This window comes from Populus euphratica, unplaced genomic scaffold (genome assembly GCF_000495115.2).
Source record: "Populus euphratica unplaced genomic scaffold, PopEup_1.0 scaffold29.1, whole genome shotgun sequence".
NCBI lineage: Eukaryota > Viridiplantae > Streptophyta > Magnoliopsida > Malpighiales > Salicaceae > Populus > Populus euphratica.
In genome coordinates, this window is record NW_011499888.1 from 1,238,952 (window position 1) to 1,245,652 (window position 6,701).

A 6,701-nucleotide genomic window follows, 5' to 3' on the forward strand; every position below is an offset into this window, starting at 1 on the left:
TTACATTTTTCCTGCTTTGAACCACTACTCAGATACCGAATCTTGGCATGCCCGGGCACTGCAAATGTAAACAACAGATAAATTATCGCCCCGTCTGTATTTATACTTTGCAAGTCAGAATTTCTCCAGTTAAGCTTGATCATTCATTAAGTGAACCGTGATTCAGCCAAAGCCAATGTAGCTAAAAGATAAAATGAAAGATTAGGGCATAACCACTCCATATCTTGTCTCCAATAAATAAATAACTAGCTTTGCACAAATCTTCCTGTTGATTTGTACAACTCGCTACAACTAGAACATTCAAGGGATTCAAGCTTGCGATTGCCACTCTACCACTGTGAATCTTCTTAGTCATTTTGTGACCACCAGTTAGCATTTTAAGTTGAGTTCACAGCATAAATTCTTATTGTATATATACAAAAATAATATCTATCTTCTGGAATTCTATATTAGCTACGCTACAAAGTAGATCATCTAATCTGATAAACATTGAAAAGAGAACGATGAAAGTAATACTTTTCAAACTCCTCGCTTGGGATCAAGAGTTGGGTTAACAAAAAACCACTACAATCTTCTTTACTATAAAGATGCTATTTTTCTAAAGATGCTATAAAGATGCTACAATCTTCTTCTTTTTTTTTTCTTTTTTTTTCCTCAGGTTCGAGTCCTTGGTTGCTCATATGATGGCCACTGGAGGTTTACATGGTCGTTAACTTCAGGGCCCGTGGGATTAGTCGTGGTGCGCACAAGCTGGCAAGGACATTCACGTTAATCTAAAAAAAAAAAGATGCTATTTTTCTCTCTTGTAGCGTACCAAACCAGACAAGGACTTTTTTCTTTTCTTTTTTTTCTGTACATGATGATTCTGGAGACCCTTAGCTTTTTTTACTGGGTTTACCTTTTCTTAAGAGCAATGGATGCGTATTGCTTAACTGTTGATGATGTGATTCGAGAGTTGAACTAGTGTAATTGAATGGTTTATTTCTAAAGCCGGCGGCAGATGAAACATGGCTGGCTCTGTTAATGATGCAATGCTCGAACCTGTAAGAACTGGAAAGGCTTGAAATCGTGGGTTTCAGGGCTCAAACCAATGTCCAGATTCTGCTAGAAGATTAGCATCTGCCGTTATTTGGGCTCAATTAGACTCAAAGCACATTTGTATGCATACTACTTTTTGTAACTCGTGCTAATTTATTTGAGACCATGTTCACCTGAGATTTTCTCTTGAGATTTTCGCTACTGGATCCTGGGGAATTTCAACCTCAAAGCTCCCTGGAGGCTGCTGTATAACATCTCTCACTTTTCTAATTACAAACAAGTGGGCAAGAAGATAGATTCCCCTCCCGAATATCAGTCGGCTATCCAATTCCGGGTTAGCTATCCAGTTTCCTTCCCTTACCCGGTATTTGTTGAAAAATGAAAATCCTATAGAGCAAAAGAGCTGCTTCGTGATCCCTAGGTTGCAGCACGCCTCATTCACTCTTCGTGCCGCCGCCGCTGTCTGCAGGACCGACCGACTCCTCAACTGAGTAGATTGTTAAGTGAAGAGAGTGTGCAAATAGATTGGTCCATAGCCAATGTATTTTTAATTTTTTTTGCCTTATGGGATGTTTTTTAAAAACTTTTGGATATTTGTTATGGGATGATTAGTTCATTAGCTGTGGTCTACAAGTATATTGTATTATTGTTAAGGCCCTGCCTCATGATCGGCAGCGGCATCAATCGATGAAGGCATCAATTTCAGAGATGGATGATCAGGGCATGATCAGAGGTTTAACCGTGTTCATAAAAACAAAAGACAGCTCCATGACATCTCTTTGTGACGGTTCTGTAATGATAAAAGTGGGGTATCAGCACAAATCAATAATGGTTAATTCAAAAGCACATTTTATCATCATAATCATGGATTAGGTGAGTTAAGTAAAAATCTTTTATTAAAAATAATCTGAAACGTCATTTAGGAGGTAAAAAAACCGTCAAATTACTTGGTTTTTTTTTCAGTCAAGTGGATCGGCAGTTTAATTAGTGAAGACAAGCCAAGGCTACTACTACAATTTTTATTCTTTAAATTCCCAATTTTCAAAGCAAAATGTTCTTAATCGTTAAAGTGATTTTTTTTATTTTTTAAAATTTATTTTTGATATTAATATATCAAAACAATTTAAAAATACTAAAAACTATAAATAAAAAATAAACAAATTATTTTTTTACAAAAATATCTTAATCAGTCCTCGTAGTCTGGTTTGCTAACGGTATGGAAACGTGGCGAGCGCTGCTTTGCCGTAACTGCAGATCTAGAATGCTATAAAAGAAGTTGCTTGTAAGTCGCGTTTTCTTTTTGAACCATGACCGCAGCGTGCAAGCAATTGCTAACTACTTTGTCGCTTGCCCTTTTTTCTTTTCGAGGCATCATGTCACTGTGACCGAAAGTACCCACCCTCACACTTCTTTGTCGGAAAAACTTTGGAAAACCCTTGAGAGATCATAATTTTTCACGGCATCAGGTAAGGCAATTGATGCACACTTGGGATTCCTCTCTCAGCCTTTTGCGTGTGTGCATGGGTGTGGATCGTTATTTTCAGTTGCCACAATCACTTGTTTCATGCCTTGTCGAAACTCGCAAAGAAAGCAACAGATTAAGATCATAGAGACCCAGCTAGCTCCAGCACAAAGCTTCCCGTGTAGTAAGCTCAAAACTATGGCACCGATCACCACCCTTTTCTTCTTCGTCTTTTCTTGGTTTTATGTTCTCTCCACTCCTCGAGTATTACCACACCACATTTTGAATTTTCAGGACTCCCCTTCGTTCCCTACTCTGGGATATGGTCTCATATTCCAGGGTTTTTCAACCCTCTATTGATTTGATGAGTACATAGGGCTTGCATGTCTTCCGCCATAATTTGTTAAACATGTATAGAGGCTGCTCCAGCAAAGCTAGTCTGCAGATCTTGCTTTCTTCCCCAGTCTTGCAGTAAATCCGAGGCAAATAATGCATTTTTCCTTGATCTCAGTCTTCAGTATGTCTCAGCATGTTCGTTTTCATTTATATCTTGTATTTCGTTGTTCTGACATTTGCAAGCACATCATAGTATATTGCATGTTGAAGGTTTTTTGATATTAATGAACTAGTCTTGAGTTTAGTGTAATATAATGCATGGAGCCCAACTGTTGTAATTGAGCTGGCTGGAAGTAGTCAGATTTTCCCTATTTTTATTGCTTGTCCGATAAATTTAAAACCTACTAAGGATTTATCTGATGGGAAGCTGAATTTACAACTCTGTATTTTGCTATATCCTTTTTAAACCTCATCTATAAGTCAGGAAAGAAAAATTGAAGTGCTAGTTCCCACCTAAAAAGTTTTAATGGTTACCTTGCTATCACTACAAAGTGCTCACACCTCCCTTGTATGCAGTTTATGGAGAATATGTAACAGCATCGAAGCTCTAACACCAAAAATCATGGTCCCAATTTATCCTGTTACTGCCATGTATCAAATTTCCAATCAAATGGTTACCCCATGTCATACTAGATGCAGCAATTTACGACACAAAAAAATTGAGACTCTCCGCCTGCATAAATTCATTTTGGTAGAGATCAAGGATCGGATAGCTAAACAGATGAAGCATCAAGCTATCAATCATCATTGTTTTGATTGGTTACCATGCGCATATTTTAAAATCAGATGAATTATTCCATTACTCAATGTTTTTGCCTGTTATTTTTCAAATCTAGAGGTTTTCAAGTAAGCAAGAAACTGACACTGAGATAAGCATGCTTCATTAGTGCACTAAAATATTGCCTATCCACATTGGAATGCATATTAGCAAAGACAGTACACGTTACCTCAAATTGCAGTATTTTGGATAGTGATGTCGCAAAACTTGATGATTAATCGTGCACAACTGACCTGCCATCTCTCAATGTGTGCCTCTTGCACGTGTGTCGGTCCAAAGTAGACAAGCCAACAAATCTTCATAACTCAAAGTTGGTAAGCTGTTGTTAAGGGGGGAAAACGCACTATTTAAAAATGGCATTATCACGTGATTTAAACATGTAAAATCATCAAGTTATGCATATAATATATTATCATAACAAAATGCTTATGTTTGTACCGAAAATATTCAAAGCACTGCACTAATCAGCAGGGGAGGAAGGACAGTGATCGGGCTGAGTTATCTCCATGCTGCTAACAACCCAAGTTGCTCTAATCTGGTTCCACTCAAACTGCCTAACCCTGTTCCTCACTTTCTGATCAAATCTCATAATTCGTCTACTTAATAACAATACTAATTAAAAAACATAAAGAAGAAGAAGTCAGAGTGCAGAAGATGCAATGCAACCTGCACCAACAAGAAGGGGTCATCGTTTGTTTAATATCAGATACATTTGACTTTTCTCATAGCTGCAGGTAGAAAATAACGAAAAAAGACACCTACACAAGTTCATCTATTCAAACTGTAGCGAGATGCCCCAGCTCATCAATTCCTAATTGCATCAGTTTTGAAGTTGCCCACTAATTTCGAGCATCTTTAAGTGGGAGCTTTCAACAATTTGTTAACTTTCATAAACTATATAGCTATACAATTCATGCCTTGGTGCAGACTTCAGGCTTCAATGATCCTAATTCTTTCAGGGGAGCTGTTATCTCTTTTACTTCACAACTCCTTTGCTGGCAGTACATGATTAATCCAGAGATCAGAAAGTGCTATTTTCAGAGCATCCAATATGCCTCGTCTCAACATAACACAAACAGACCGCTTCCATTAGGAGTCCAAACATAGAAATCCATCCAATCCTTGTCAAGTATTGCGATTAAAACATCAGCTTGTGGAACACAATAAAGAGGGATCTGCTTCCAAGGTGAAGCCCTGCACATTTCTCCTTTAAAAAATGGACATTTTATTTCCAACACTCCTCTGGAGTTCAACCCAGAACACTTGTCAACTAGCCCATCAGATGAAAGCTGCAAGCCAATCATCGTCTAAGCTGTTTTTACCGTGGACCTGAAACTTGGGAAACAAAACTATATTTCCTGTAATCAACTTATATCTTTCAAGTGCTTCCTCTTCTTTGGCATTGGTCCAACAGATAGCCACGTTACCATAAAATGGTTCTTTTGCACCAAGTTTCTCTAACCAGAGCTGGACTCTCCTGTGACGCCAGAAACCAATTGCCCCACTGAAGCTTTCTTTGATCTTACCATTTTTTTAACCTGTGCTGAAGACAACTGGATTGAAAAATTGATGTATAAGGGCTGCTTGAATTTCTTGAATGGGAATGATTATAGATTTGAGTATTGGCAGGGTGCCCTTCACCAGATGGATCCAAAAAAACCTGGCGAAAGTAGTTTCTTGAGTTGCTAATATCAACCATAAAAAGAACTATACTACAATTATATTTGCTGTTGTGATATGAAAGTTGAAAAATGACATGGAAACACGATACAAGTTCTTCACTTTCAAACAAAAAAATAGCAGTACGACCGAAGAAATGACAAAAAATATTAGGCACATAATCAAAATTACAAGATACATCATATCATCTAATTAAATCTCTATGTAAACATAAGAAATTAATCAGACCATTTTATGTAGCAAATTATGCTAACTCTACAAAATATGATGCGATTATCAAGCTTTGGTATCAGACCCTGTCCGAATGATCAGAAACTTGTTCCACATGCATAACATAGGTGCAAGATTTCCTCTAAGATATAAAGGCATTACAACCATCCTAGGAAAAGTCAACTAATTTTATATTTTTCTGTAAAATATATGAACCAAGGTAACGGTGAAGCAACCCAATATTGCTTGTTCCCCTTCCATGTTTACAAAGTTATGTCTATTTTCAAATTATACTGAAACACAGTTATGCAATTTGGCAACTTTAGACTCTATTGTATAATCACAAAGTAATAGAAAATAAACTGACACAATAGCAGTTAAAAGCCACAACTCGCCCACCAAATATGTCAGTCACACAATTAAATCACCTACTTGCAACCAATCACAAATATGTGAAATCAACAAAAAACTGCTCCATTTCGATTCCTTAAACAAGAAAACTTAACATATATGCGTGTGGAAATGAGCAGTGACTGACCGGGCAAGTTTGCGAAGAGGAATCCGCAGTATAGAGACACCAAACAGGCTTTACTGAGGAACATTAGCAGCTTCAGGGTGTCTGAAACAGGAGGTATGGTATCGTTTGTTTAATCTATTAGATTGCAGAGAGACAGCAGGGTGAAAGGGTTTTAGAATTGAGGTTTAAGAGGCAGATAGGCCTTTTCTGTGTATGTGCATAGGCTTTAAGCGAGTGAATTATAAATTAGTCACTTGTAGTTTTCAAAACGAATCAAATAATACTTGTAGTTTTAAAGACTAATTAATTAGTCTTAGACTATTAAGCACTTGACAGCTCTGTCAAATTTACATATAATATGTAAAATACATTTTAAGAAAAGGAGGAAGGAGGGAGAGGTCGAGGGAAAAAGGAGGAGAGATGGGGAAAGGGAAGAGAAAAGATACGAGAAGAAGGAAAAGAGGCGGGGGTAGGAGATGTGTAAGTAGAGAAGCGATGATTGTTGTGTTGGTAGAGAAAAGATAAGGAGGACGAGAGAGAGGGAATTGAAAAGGGAAGGAGAGAGGAGGTGAGAGAAGCGAAGGGAAGGACGAGACAGAGACGGCGGCTGCGAAGAGGGG

At 37.7% G+C, this 6,701-nt stretch overlaps 1 long non-coding RNA gene across 6 annotated transcripts; it reads right to left on the reverse strand.

Moving 5' to 3' along the window:
- Positions 1-2,300: 2,300 nt before the first annotated feature.
- On the reverse strand, positions 2,301-6,681 carry LOC105130775 (uncharacterized). 6 transcript variants are annotated; one of them, XR_843309.1, is made up of 4 exons: positions 6,103-6,681; positions 4,113-5,334; positions 3,844-3,993; positions 2,301-3,480 (listed from the first exon to the last, which is right to left on the reverse strand). It is a non-coding gene; the product is annotated as an uncharacterized LOC105130775 (long non-coding RNA). The 6 variants fall into 6 exon arrangements; XR_843305.1 differs by having other exon boundaries at positions 4,113-4,340; positions 4,437-6,681; XR_843308.1 differs by having other exon boundaries at positions 2,301-3,065; positions 3,371-3,480; positions 4,113-6,681.
- Positions 6,682-6,701: the final 20 nt, after the last annotated feature.